The following is a 14,240-nucleotide window of genomic DNA, read 5'->3' on the forward strand; positions in this document are numbered from 1 at the left end:
TCTTAAGCATTTCTGTAAAGTCTGACTCTATCATTCATTCATTCAACTGATATTTATTTAGTGACTATTTCTTTTATCAGCACTGTTCTGGACACTAAAAATATGATAAAAATTAAAACTGAGAAGAACTCCAAGAGTTTACAATCGGGAAGATATATAATAAGTAACTATATAACTATGGCAGATGATATAAGGTAAAAGAAGGGTAAGAGTATAGAGGGTACTCGGGAGGCACTCTTTTCTTAGAGAAGTCAGGGATAACATCACAGAATAAGACCTGGACAGGATGGGTTTCACATGCAGGAGTTTGCGGCAAGAGGAAGAAAAGCAAGTATAAAGACCCTGAGATGGAAGTGTGCTTGGCTTGTTCAAATTATAGCAAAGATTTAAGTGTAGCTGAAGGAGAGTCAGCAAAGGGAAAGAGTAGTGAGATCAGAGCAGTAAATGAGGATGATGGTGTATGGATCATATAGGGTCTTGTGGGCCGCTAAAGGTCTTCTAGTCAAATAAGGCGCTAAATGCTTACATTTGAACAGATCACCCTGGTTGTCATTTGTGAATGATCAGAAGAAAGAAGAATGGAACATGAGGTGCAGATAGAAGACTACAGCAGTGATGCAGAAGTATTTTTTGGTCTTTAAATTAGGAATAAATTTAAAAATATTTATTATAAAAATTTTAGTGAAAATTTGTAGAGAAGTTTAAAAAAGTGGCATAATGAACTCCCATACTCAACTTTAACATGAACAACATACATAGCTAATTTTGGTTTATTAATATACCTACTCATCACTGACCCCCCACACCCTGCTGTATTTTTTTAAAACAAAATTTTAGACATACACTTCGATTTCTAAAGAAAGAAAAGCTTTCTAAACTGAAAATGACGTGACAAAATCCCCAAAGAAAATCTTACAGAATTTCCATGGACAAGAATTAAAGGTTTCCAGACATAAAAACTGTATTTGGGCAAGTATTTACATTAGAAATACACAAAGTTTGTCATATATAAAGAATTTGTAGAAATTGATGAGAAAAAAATTACTAATACCCTAGGATATATTTGGAAAACTCAATAAGGATCTTTTAAAAAAATGGATAAAAAATTATACTAAAGACTGTAATTACACAAGAAATGAGACAAAAATAAGCTAGAACAAAACTATCTCTCCCTCACCACCCTAAAATAAACATTACTAAGAATGCCAAAAAATTGGAACTAATTTTGGTGCCTAATTACAAGCTAGAATATTGATTATTTTACTCAATTAAAAACTTTTTTTGAGGTACTAATTTAGACTTACAATTAAATCACATGATGAACATTAATTATATCTTGTTTAATGTTGTTTGATGGCTCTTTCATCTATACTAGGTCAGTGTTCCCAGTAGGTACCATCTCATTCATAGGATGATACCTTCTCTGGAGCAAGTTGAATATTTAATGCTTGTCTAGATCCGCCCAATGATTATTTGGAAATTGGTTGCTTGTTCCCTAAATATTCCCTAAACAAGGCTTCTTGTTCCCCAATTATTACCCAACAGTTCATCTTGTCAGAGTTAAGGCAGACAGTCAATGGGAAAAGGCCCACACATTTGCAGGTGTGTCTTTGTTGCTTTTGAGTCCTGAGACCTAACATTCTAATGTTCACAGATGCAATGTGAATGCAACCACCATCCATCTAGTCAGACAAGCCAGAAATTGTGAGACCTCTCAGGCCTTCTCTCCCCCATCCAATCCACCAACAATTCCTAGTGATGTTACCTCTTAAATTTCTCTGATCTGCCCGTACTTTACCGAACCCAACTGGTAGATCATCATTTCTTTCCTAGATTACTTTCTACCTTGGTTTACCTTTCTGCACACATGCATCTACATATTGCACCTGGAAAAAGGCTTTAAATGCACATTCAATTATGTTTCTTTCCTAATCAAAACCATTCGATGCCCTCCCACTGGACAAAAGTCATGGCCTTAATCCCACTTATGATCTGCTTGTCTCTCCAGTCCATCCCACATCAATCTACCAATAGTCTTGGCTAGCTCCATCTAGTTGTCATTTCTTTCATTCCCTCATCCTGGCAAGGCTCCAGTCCACCATAGGGCCTACACATATATTGGAACACTTTTTCTATATCAAGGGTAGAGGACAATGCTAGTGCTTTCCCCTATCTCTTAGAAGTTATTTCTATTAATTCTTTGCACCTCTCCTTATATGCTCTGCATAATACCTTTAGCAACTTTGTGGAGGATTGCCCTCCTGGTTACTTGCAGCTAAAACTCAGAGGAAGTGCCTGTGAGTTGTAGCTGCCGCCCCTCCCCGCCCCTCCCCGCCCCCACCCCAGGACGTTTAACCAATAGCTGGAAGTGAGACTTTTTTTTAAAATTCTTTTAATTTATTTATTTATGATAGTCACAGAGAGAGAGAGAGGAGGAGAGAGAGAGAGGCAGAGACATAGGCAGAGGGAGAAGCAGGCCCCATGCACCGGGAACCCGATATGGGATTCGATCCCAGTTCTCCAGGATCGCGCCCTGAGCCAAAGGCAGGCGCCAAACCGCTGCGCCACCCAGGGATCCCTGGAAGTGAGACTTTGAAAGACCAGCAAGCTTATCATAGATCAGGACAACTTCTGAGGCAAGGCTTACAATCTAGAGTTCCCCTGAAGATTCTAGCTGAAGCTACTCTGAGATCATACTATTGCTTAGCCTTCTCCCTTTCTCTACTTTCCTAGCCCTTACCCATCTCTGTGATAAAGCCCTAGTAGAATAATCTGTGTCACAAGGTCTTAGGGAACCCTATCTAAGACACCTAGATAGCTATACTTATTTTTTAGATCTCAGGTCAAATGTCACTTCTTAGAAATTCCTGATTATCTAAATTTCTCCTCTCCAAATTATGAGAATCTCTCCTTCATAGCACATTCCAAAAAAAATTTTCTATTGGTGAGTCTTTGACCATAAGTCATGTAAGGCAGGGGCCACATGTGTTTGACTTACCATTGCATTCCCAGGGACTGGCATAGTAGCTCAAGAACAATCAGTACAGATTTATTAAATGAAAATTCAATGAAGAATAAAAGTTGACACGCTATACGTGTGATGAACATGAGTATAATGACAAATTAAAATTTACATTATTCCAACCATTTTTATTGAGCTGCTATATAACAGGCACTGAAGTGGTAAATGTAAGTTTTCATATTGTCTTAGCCATAGTAGGCATTCAATAAATATTTGTGAAATGAATAAATGAATATATGATGTATGCCTGAGTTGTACAATGGAAAATTACAATCTAGTTGGAGAAAATAAAAACATAGATATAGGAAATTTGTTTTAAAAACTCCAGATTTGTTGACATGTCCCAGAGGTTGTCTAGTTGGTCTCCAAGTTACCTTAACAAAGAGAAGAGCTCATTCGTTTTGAATCTCAGCCAGATGGGCTATTGCCAATGTTATTTAAATATATTTGGCTGAAACTAAGGTAGCTGTGAGAAGCTAAGCCTCATTATAGCCCCACTAGTTTCTGTGCATTCACCCTTACTTCTGAAGTTTTCCTTGGCACAATCTCATTTTACAACTGCTTAGAATTGAAAACAGTTAAAGTTTCATGATTTTATAGCTTGTTTATTTTTCAAGGGTGTAGGGAGGTCCTCAGTTTGACAGATCTTAAGTTGAAAGATCCCGTTACCTATATTTTAGGGTATTCTTATTGCTTAGGGTTCATAAACTAAAATCAGCATCGTAAGATGGAAGTTGACATTGTTCTCAAGTAAATAATAGCTTTGAATTTAGAGGTTCTGATTCTGATTTCTGCCTCTTCCCAAAGCTATAAGAATGACCTCTTGCCTTGTAAGAATAATGATTTTACAGAGTGAATTCAAAGCAATTTTGGTTGCTTTTTAGATTAAAGGATTAACACGTTTACTGTACTAAGATCAAACTGGACTGAATTGAAGTTGTTGAGGATAAATTCCAAGCCAACTCTTGTTGAAACTCTTATTCTGGAATATCAGATGTTATGCTAAGAAAAGAGGGCCAGCTGAATAATTAGAAATTGCTTTGATTTATGCTGTTTTTGAAGTTTTTGATTATGACTCAGATTATGTTTTACAATGTATACTTCGATAATACCATAGGCAAAAATTATTGATCATATACCAAATGTAGCACATCACTGTGCTAATCTAGACATAATAATTTCATAAAGAGAAACAAATAATTTCATAAAGAGCATCATGCTTCAGTTTTTAACTATCTCCTCCATACTTCAGTTTTTAGCTATCCCCTCACTAACTCAGTTGACTCCAACTAAAGGAGCCTCAATGGCATTCGGTGTTTCCTTTACAATTGTGGTTAGGCTTCTGAGAAGTATTGTAGTATAATGTAGTATAATGGCTAAATGCATGGACTCTGTGAGTTTAAGCCACACTTCTCTACCATTTACATCTGGATTCACAGACAAATTGCTTAATCTCTATTTTTGTGTCCTTGGAAAAGTCATCTGCTTTTTTTTTGTCCCGAGTTTTTTCATCTGAAAGCTGATGATAATGACAGCAGCCATGTCAAAGCATTTTTTTTTTTTTTGGTTAAGAGTTAAGTGAATTTAATACATGTAAAGTGTTTAGAATTGTACCTGTAATAATCAGTACTATATTAAAAGATCTTGGAATTTAAAAACTGATTTATTAGCTCACTTTTCCACTGATCTTTGTGTGAAATTGTGAAATTGTAACGTAATATCTTTAAGTTCTACTTTTATTTATTTTTAAGTTCTACTTTTATTATCTGTAAAATGGGTCCAATAGCAAAGTCTCCCCACAGTGTTTTATGATGATTGAATGCCTAAAGAGAATATTGCCTTGCCAGCCACAAAGAACATGGTCTTGTACATATCAATCATTTAAAAATATTTATTGTATAAATGAGTTGAGTGAAAGAACAATTAATTTCTGTGTCACCCCAATGTCATATTCATTGATTCACTTCACAACAGTTATTAAATATTTTCTAGGTGTCAGGTACTTTATTAGATCCTACAGGATGCTAGGATGAACAAGATAGTCTCTCATGGAGATTTAGAATCTCATGTGAGAGATAGATATTAATTACATAAGTAAGCAATTCATTATAATTGTGACATATGCTACAAATCATATAAAATATAATGTGTGACTATTAAATTCATTAGGAACATTTATTTATTTCACTTTACAAACCAAGAAAGATAGGGTCAAACAGTTGGGACTGGACCAAGGTCAGAGTGTTAATTTTTTTTATTTTATCAAAACTCTATTACTTTAGACTGGTTTAGGGATCACAACAAAATTAGGGGGAGATGCAGACATTTTCCAAATACCCCTTTCCACATACCCTTGTTCATTATCATCATCCTCTACCAGAGTACTACATTATATTTGATATAATTGGTGAACCTACACTGACATATCATAACCACCCCAAGTCCATAGTTTACTTTAGAGTTCACTCTTGGTATTGTATATTCTATGGATTTGGACAAATATATAATGCCACATATCTACTATTATGATATTATGCAGAATATTTTTATTATACTTAAAGACATGTACTATCTCTGCCTATTCAACCCCCTGCCATCTCCCCCCACCCCAACGCCTGGCAACCATTGATCTTTGTACTGTCTCTGTAGTTTTGCTTTTCCTGAATGTCATATAGTTAGAATCATATAGTATACAGCCTTTTCAGATTGGCTTCTCTCACTCAGCAAAATGCATTTAAGGTCCCTCTGTGTATTTTCATGGTTTGATAACTTATTTCTTTTTAGCATTGAATAATATTTCATTGTCTGAATGCAGCATCATTTCAGCATTCACCTACTGAAGGACTATTGGTAAGTGTTAATTTTTTACAATGAATTTCATGTTGGATGAAATGGACTAGTGCCTACTTATTGTGCCTTACAAGACAGAGTTAAATTCTGTTTTTAGGTCAAAGTGTGGGGCTTATTACAGATAAAAAGGTGGGGAAAAACACCTCAAATAAAAATATTCATGGTTTCCAAGTGGTTGACTGCCTTCTACATACTAAACACTTTATAGTCATCATTCATCCTCACAACCTGTGTGAATAACTATTATTGCAAAATAAAACTCAAAGGGACTCTGGGCAGGATTGCTTTAAAATCATATGGCCAGAAAGTACAGTGAGCACTGTCTGCTTGATAGGAAAATCCATGTTCTCTCTAACACAGCAACCTATTTCTTCTTGAGAATAATTTGGGCTCAAATCTTAGTCTCAGAGTGTGCAATCTTACAGATTTTTAGTTTTCAGAATCAGCTCCTCAGTTTCTGGGCTGAACAAGCCTATGCTATTGGGCACATTATTTACTTCTGTTCCTCCATGTCAAAAACATGAGAATTAGGATATCAGAAAGCAGATATTCTTTCTCTATTCTCCAAATAGAGAAATTGGAAAGTGAATACAGGATCTTTTTGATGCCCTGAAATTCCTTAATTTTTCCAGCCAGTTCCAAATTAGAAGACAATGGTGACAGTATTTGAGAGACATCTCTAATCAAAACTAACCAACAATATTCTCTTGAGGAGGCCATTCTCTTCTAATTTTCAGAGGAATACCCCATAACATTGGAAACTATGCTTCAGGGAGAGTATTGTGTTGGTCACTCTCTTGAGGACCTCTGAAGAAGACTACAAGAGAACCTTTATTCCAAAGAGAACCACAGGGACACCTGGGTGGCTTAGCGGTTAAGCACCTGCCTTTGGCCTGGGGTGTGATCCTGGAGCCCGGGATGGAGTCCCATGTCGGGCTCCCTGCATGGAGTCTGCTTCTCCCTCTGCCTGTGTCTCTGCATCTTTCTCTCTCTGTGTATATCTTTCATGAGTAAATAAATAAAATTTAAAAACAAAAAGAACCACAGCTCAACTGTGTAGAAGGGGCAGAAATAGCTATTTATTGAGTTGTAGACCAAGCACTGTGCTATGACTTTACATGCATCTTCACTCATCTTATTTTCTTAATAACTTATTATATGTCCATTTACAGGTGAGGAAATCAAAGCACAGAGAAGGTAAGTGAATTGTCCAAACATGCTGGCACTCAGCTCATAGAGATGGAGCTGAGAAGCAAACCTTGATTTGAGTGACCCCAAATCCAACCTTTTTTCCCCCGCATTGGTGAACATTCCATAAATACTTGGTTTATTAGAAAGGAAGACAAATCTGACCCACTGGTAAATTGTGGCTTATTTGTCCTTAGGTCTGTGGTTTATTTTTGCCCTATATTTCATATTGTTTGGCTGTTTTACTAACAAACAAAATTTAAAATGCTTCTAGAATGTTTGACTTATTCAGTGACTTCATCATTAAAAGGACACTGGGGAGGAAGGCAAGAGCAGAGTTTTCCAAGATCCATTACTCTGTGCAAACTGTCTTGTCCCACTTTTCTCTTGAAATAACATTACCGATTCGGCTTCATGCTATCACAGTAGCAATAAAGCAGCTCTCTACAAGCTATATGGAAAATCTATCAGTCTCTACTAGGGTAGAGGACTTTATGATACAAGGCCAAAAGGAAAAGGTATCATTGTGATAATTTTAAGAGAAAAAAATGGATATGTAGTAATGATAACACATAAGCTATTAAAATGATCAGACTTGTTTGAGCATGGAAAAGAAAAAAAAAGCACAAAAACAAACCCAGAAGCAATACTCATTGTAGTTGTTTTAAATAATGAGAGGTATTCCAATTCCGTCAAGACTGCACACACATGAAAAAGATTTGAGGCTGAAATTAAATAATTAAAAGCCTCTATAATGATGTGTATGGTTATTATTATGTATCGTTGTAATGAGGCAAACGTGGTAAGTCATTTACAGGAAGAAAATCATTACCGTTGTGTGTGCTCTCTCAATTCTAGCATTTCTGGAGTCAGCTGGAGGAAGAAGTGGTCATAAGAAGAGCCAGGCAAAGGAGAAGAGGCTGTGGAGTCTATCTTTCTATTGCCTTTTCTGCTGTTGGGTGGAGTCAATCACTTTTCCACTCACCTGTCTCCTCACAGGTCTGATTTGCTTCACCTGCAGCTGAATCCCCAGTGCATGTACTGTCTCACTTATTAGGAAGAGTCACAGATAACCCCTATGTGACACCAGGATTGAAAGGTTCTGTTCTGTGCCTTGGAGAAAGAGATTCCTGATTCAGTGGCTAGGTGGCATAGTAAAGACCGGGGCTTCTCAAACATTAGCATGCACCAGGACCACCTGAAGGGCTTGTTAAAACACAGGCTGGTAGGCCTAAGTCCCAGAATTTCTGATTCATTACATTTGGGGCAGGGCCCAAGATTTTATGTTTTGAACAAATTCCCAGATGGTGCTGATACTGGTGGTCTGGGGACTACACTTTGGGACCACTGAGGTAGAGGTTAATTAAAATCATAGGTTCTAAGTCTAATGTTAGACCTGGGTGTCTATCACAGCTCTTCCACTTGCATGACCATGGAAAAGTTGCTCCTCCAAAGTGCCATCTCTTCAGCTTTAAAATGACCCCCCCCCCACAATATTATTGTGTGGATTCAAATAAGATAATGCATGCAATGCATTTCTGTCCCTGCAGTTTGGTGAGCATTTTGTAAATGTTAGTTAATTTTTAATAGTATTTTGTTGCCTTTCTTGCAAAATGCTACTACTTTTAGCAGCTACCAATTGGGTAGGAGGGACCAAACACCAGGAATGAGTAACAGGTATAACTCATATTTAGGTCACAGAGCGTAATCAGATTTCATTGTGTTTTGGTGCTGTGCAAGCTGTGTAAAGATCATCTTGGAGACATGCTAGATAATGTATATTCTGGGTCCCACTCCCAGAAATTCTGATTCAGTAGGTCTGAGACAGGCTCTGGATTCTGTCTTTCTAAAAAAGCTACTCGGCTGTGGTTTTCATGTGTAAAAATCATTCCTGTTAGCCATCAGATTACTCTCCTAACTTTCATCTTCCAAAGCGCTGTTCTCAACCTTAGATGAACATTAGAATCATGTGGGGAAATTTTGAAACTCTCAGTAGTTAGGCTATCCTCCAGTCCAATTACAATAGAATCTCTATAGGTTGGATCCTGGTATCTGGTTGTTTTGTTTTTCAAGATCCCCAGTTAAGGGATCCCTGGGTGGTGCAGCGGTTTGGCGCCTGCCTTTGGCCCAGGGCGCGATCCTGGAGACCCGGGATCGAATCCCACGTCGGGCTCCAGGTGCATGGAGCCTGCTTCTCTCTCTGCCTCTCTCTCTCTTTCTCTGTGTGACTATCATAAATAAGTAAAAAATTTTAAAAAAAGATCCCCAGTTAATTACTGTAGGCAGCCAAATTTGAAAATAATTGTTCTAAGGGAAGGAGAGTTTGGGTGAAGATGAATTGACAAGAAATAATTTTGAAATTCCAGGTCCTGTTGTATCAGGCAAAGCCTGATCTTGGTGATAACTGATTATCCAAGGGGATTATTGGCATTAGGAAGTGGCAAAAGGATATAGAAAGAATGGTTCCTAAATAGGGTTTGCCTGTTTGAATTCTTCTTGGGGCAGCCTTTACCTCCTTTATATGTCAAATGAGATGTTTCATATTTGTTAATCACACTTCCTCATTACAAAATGTGAACAGTTTTTTTTCTGTTTTGCCTGTGATGGGCTAAATGCTGTGCTAAGTGTTTTCATATATGTGATCTCATTAGAGTCTCAAATCACCAGTGTGAAAAAATACTATCTTCTCCAGATGAAACACAAACTCAGTCACACAGTAGCAAGTAGATGGTTAGCACAGGCTGCAAGCACTCAGCTTTTTAAAAATGACCTCGATTTTAATTTCTCAAATCCCTCTCAAATGTTTGTTAAATGTTTTCCAGTGGGATGGAATTGAAACTGAATGTCCACAGAAGACAGGAGAGGACTTATTCTTGACCCTAGGCAAGAAACCATACTTCTTCTTTTTCACTGGGAAGGGATTAAGAAACAGCACCAATGTCCTTCAGTTGCTCTGCTCACTGTATGTTTGAGGAAGAAATAGTTCTAAAAAAGAATGCAGGTTTTATTAAATTGATTTGCTTACTTCCTTAGATATTTGATTGGTCTCAAAGTTTTCCATCATCTTCTCACCATTTACAATATTGGACATAAAAGTAAAAAATTTTATTGAGCAATAAAAATGCTTTAATAAAGTAAAGGTGGTAAATCCTTCCAAGTGGCAGCACAGAAGGCAATTCCATGAGAGCCAAGAGAATGGTCCTGCTTTGGGAAATGCAATCCTGGTTATGAGATGATATTAAACATCATTTTTAAAAAGGAGACAAATAGAAAATGCTTAAATATTTAGACCTACAGAAGAGATGTAAAGTGATGTCTGTGAGGGGTTAATGAAAGCCCTGGAATATACAGTATTTCCACTTAAGTGTGTCCAGCATCGATGCTTGACATTCGGAACTATTTCAAGTCACTTTGGTGGAGGAATTTATGAGGTATTAGATGGCAGGCTGACTTAAATGAATCTCTGCAAATATACTTGGTATAAACTTACCTGTCATAGACAATGGCACAGTTTTAGGAAGGTTTTCAGATTCATCACAGTCTCTATGGTATTTTCCTTTAATAATGCGTATTGAAAAATAAGTTGTTTAGCTAAGGCTGCTAATTCTTTGAAACTCTAATCATTTAAGCTGTCTAGCCTTGTTCAGGGTAATTATTTCTATCCATTATCCATCATGCTAAGAAATGACAGCTCAGGGACAAGGAGACTTTTCAAGCAAATGCTTTAAGACAGTGTTTTAGTTTGCAGGCACTGGCCAATGTTAATTAAATTATACAAACAATGACTCATAGTATAAATAGCACAGGGAAGCTTGAAAAAAAAAAGACAGTTCAATAACTTTAAAACTATTCTTTAAAAAAATAAAAATAAAAGGAGGACTTTATTCTCTTTGCTTTATGTTCATCTTCCTAAAATTCAAGAGCTGTCAAAATACATTGTCTCTAAAAGTCTCACTTCTAAGATTAGCAGAGGAATCTTTCTGAATTCTATTTCTGGAATCTATTTGCATTAGAAGAAAAAAAGAAAACAAATGGGGAAAAGTAAGCTCTTTTAGGAGCCACAGAGCTATGAGTCAAGCCCCTAGACATTCTCAGGGTGGGAAACAAATTCTGGTGGATGGGAGATATGACCACTGTATTAGTAGAACTGCCAATATCTCTCTAAAACATATCACTATTGGGTATAGCTGCTACTATCTCTCTAATACACATCACTCTTTTCTGGCAAGTTTTAGAAGGTTACCATTTTTTGAAATTTTGTCCTTTAAGATGGGTAATAATCCCAGAATAGGTGGCAAATATAAAAATGTAGAATTATCACCCACCACTCATTGTTCATCTTTTTTACCCTGAGGGAAAAAAAAAAACATTTGACAACCTCTCCATGTCATTTAATTTACTGTTAAATCAACAGTTTATCAACTTCTTGAAATTCAGAATTTTGGAGTACTGAATTGACATCTATACAAAGAAAAGAAACTGGTCACGCTCATTTCCTATCTGTTTCACTTTGTCCTTTTGCTCTGCTTAGTAAAGCCACAAGAAAAATTAATGCTTCACAAATGTGTCAGTGGCCTTTACTATATGAACATATTCTGCTAATTCAGGGGATTTAGGTGAAGTAAATTGCAAGCTCCTTGAGATCAAAGACTATGTGTCATTCATACTTAAATGGCCCGTGGAGCCTAATGGGTGCGTGCTCGTAGTGAGAATGATATATATAGTGGTTGTTGCAGGCTGAGCAGAAGTGGGATATGTTCAAACAGAATAAAGCAAGTGGCAGTGATTTTTTTGGTTACATACTTAGCATTGTATCTCAGAGATAAATATTTCCCAAGACAATAGTGTGATGGTTAAAGTTTTTGAGTTTTCTGCACGGGGAAATAAGCTATTGTATATTAAGTGACAATCAAGAAGAGGGATGATTCTTAGTTGGGAATTATTAGACTCCATCCAGAATGGGAAATTAACACAAATTAGACTTTTTTCCATCAGCATTTGTCTCAGGCAAATTTCCAAAATTTTAAGGGTTTCCTAGATATTGTACTGATAATGCATTCTAATTTAATTGTGCTGTGGTAGAGAAGATGCTTTGTGTGACTTCAATCTGTTGAAACGTATTTATACTTTCTTAGAGCCCAGCATATGGGCTATTATCATGAATGCATTTGAAAAGAATGTCTATTCTACATTATTTGGTGTTGTATTCTATTCATGTCAATTAGGTGAAATTGGTTGATAAGTGTTATTCAAGATTTCTATATTCTTTTTTTTTATTGGAGTTCAATTTACCAACATATAGCATATCACCCAGTGCTCATCCCGTCAAGTGCCCCCCTCAGTGCCTATCACCCAGTCCCCCCACTCCCTGCCCACCTCCCTTATTATTATTTGTTTCCCAGAGTTAGGAGTCTCTCATGTTCTGTCACCCTCACTGATATTTTCACTCATTTTCTCTCCTTTCCCTTTTAATCCCTTTCACTATTTTTTATATTCCGTAAATGAATGAGATCATATAATGTTTGTCCTTCCCTGATTGACTAACTTCACTAGGCATAACTCCAGTTCCATCCACGTCAAAGAAAATGGTGGGTATTTGTCATTTCTAATGGCTGAGGAATATTCCATTGTATACATAGACCACATCTTCTTTATCCATTCATCCCACGATGTACACTGAGGCTCGTTCCACAGTTTGGCTATTGAGGACATTGCTGCTATAAACATCGGGGTGCAGGTGTCCTGTCGTTTCACTACATCTGTATCTTTGGGGTAAATCCCCAACAGTGCAATTGCTGGGTCGTAGGGAAGATCTATTTTTAACTCTTTGAGGAACCTTCACACAGTTTTCCAGAGTGGCTGCACCAGTTCACATTCCCACCAACAGTGCAAGAGGGTTCCCCTTTCTCCACATCCTCTCCAACATTTGTGGTTTCCTGCCTTGTTAATTTTCCCCATTCTCACTGGTGTGAGGTGGTATCTCATTGTGATTTTGATTTGTATTTCCCTGATGGCCAGTGATGTGGAGCATTTTCTCATGTGCTTGTTGGCCATGTCTATGTCTTCTTTGGTGAAATTTCTGTTCATGTCTTTTGCCCATTTCACGATTGGATTGTTTGTTTCTTTGCTGTTGAGTTTAATAAGTTCTTTATAGATCTTGGATACCAGTCCTTTATCTGATACATCATTTGCAAATATCTTCTCCCATTCTGTAGGTTGCCTTTTAGTTTTGTTGACTGTTTCTTTTGCTGTGCCGAAGCTTTTTATCTTGATGAAGTCCCAATAATTCATTTTTGCTTTTGTTTCCCTTGCCTTTATAGATGTATCTCGCAAGAAGTTGCTGTGGCCAAGTTCAAAAAGGGTGTTGCCTGTGTTCTCCTCAAGGATTTTGATGGATGCTCGTCTAACACTTAGATCCTTCATCCATTTTGAGTTTATCTTTGTGTTGGTGTAAGAGAATGGTCTAGTTTCATTCTTCTGCATGTGGCTGTCCAATTTTCCCAGCACCATTTATTGAAGAGACTGTCTTATTTCCAGTGGATAGTCTTTCCTGCTTTGTTGAATATTAATTGATCATAGAGTTGAGGGCCCATTTCTGGATTCTCTATTCTGTTCCATTGATCTATGTGTCTGTTTTTGTGCCAGTACCACACTGTCTTGATGACCACAGCTTTGTAGTACAACCTGAAATCTGGCATTGTGATGCCCCCAGCTCTGGTTTTCTTTTTTATATTCCCCTGGCTATTCGGGGTCTTTTCTGATTCCATACAAGATTTCTATATTCTTTTTTTTTTTAGATTTCTATATTCTTATAGATTTTTCTGTCTACTTGTGCTATCAGTTATTGAGAGAAGATGTTAAAATCTATAATTGTGGAGAATATAAAGGTTCATTTATCTTTTTAGATCTCAGTTTTTGCTTTGTATATTTTGAAACTCTGTTACTAAATACATACACATGAAGACTATTATATCTTCTTGTTGAGTGGGTGGCCCATTTATAACTATTAATGACCCATTTAATCTCTGGTAATATTCCTTGTCCTAAAGTCTACTTTGTGTTATAGTAATACAACCACTATAGTTTTCTTATTATGGTATATTTTTTACTTTTTTTTCCTCTTAATTGGTGAATCTATTAAATGTGAGTTTCTTATAGACAATGTAGAGCATTACATTTT

This window comes from Nyctereutes procyonoides, unplaced genomic scaffold, assembly GCF_905146905.1.
Source record: "Nyctereutes procyonoides isolate TBG_1078 unplaced genomic scaffold, NYPRO_anot_genome, whole genome shotgun sequence".
Classification (NCBI taxonomy): Eukaryota; Metazoa; Chordata; class Mammalia; order Carnivora; family Canidae; genus Nyctereutes; species Nyctereutes procyonoides.